Source organism: Panthera uncia, chromosome B1, assembly GCF_023721935.1.
Source record: "Panthera uncia isolate 11264 chromosome B1, Puncia_PCG_1.0, whole genome shotgun sequence".
In the NCBI taxonomy this organism is placed as follows: Eukaryota; Metazoa; Chordata; class Mammalia; order Carnivora; family Felidae; genus Panthera; species Panthera uncia.
The window spans coordinates 149,009,815-149,010,242 of record NC_064811.1 but is presented as its reverse complement, the minus strand read 5'-3'; the positions used below and the strand labels follow the sequence as shown (position 1 = coordinate 149,010,242).

The window sequence follows — 428 nt, the reverse complement described above, 5'->3', positions numbered from 1 at the left end:
CTGCGAATATTCTTACTGTTCTGATTTTGTAATGATCAGGGCAGGCTAAACGTTCAGTATATTAAGACCAGGTATGTGTCCCCAGACCTAGTTCTTTCCCTAGGCCTGGTTTTATAAATGCTGGTGACAAACCAAGTCTGATTTATATGATGCACCTTATATGGGAAATATCTGTGACTCAAAGTATCTGCTCATCCTAGATAAATGACAGCACAGCTAGTGTAAGATAACCATTGGAAGATAACCATCGCTAATTTGATGATTATCAGTTGCCACTGAGTGAATTGTAAAACTATTGAGTTTTATTTTCTAAAAAAACAAACAAAAAACTACAAATTATGGGATTGTCCAAGATGGCGGTGTAGAAAGATCCTGAATTCATCTCCTCCTATGGACACACCAAATCTACAACTACATATGGAATAATT

At 36.4% G+C, this 428-nt stretch overlaps 1 non-coding gene across 1 annotated transcript; it reads left to right on the top strand.

Moving 5' to 3' along the window:
• Positions 1–132, top strand: LOC125924160 (small nucleolar RNA SNORA72). Its single transcript, XR_007458326.1, has one exon. It is a non-coding gene; the product is annotated as a small nucleolar RNA SNORA72 (small nucleolar RNA).
• The last annotated feature ends 296 nt before the right edge of the window (positions 133–428 follow it).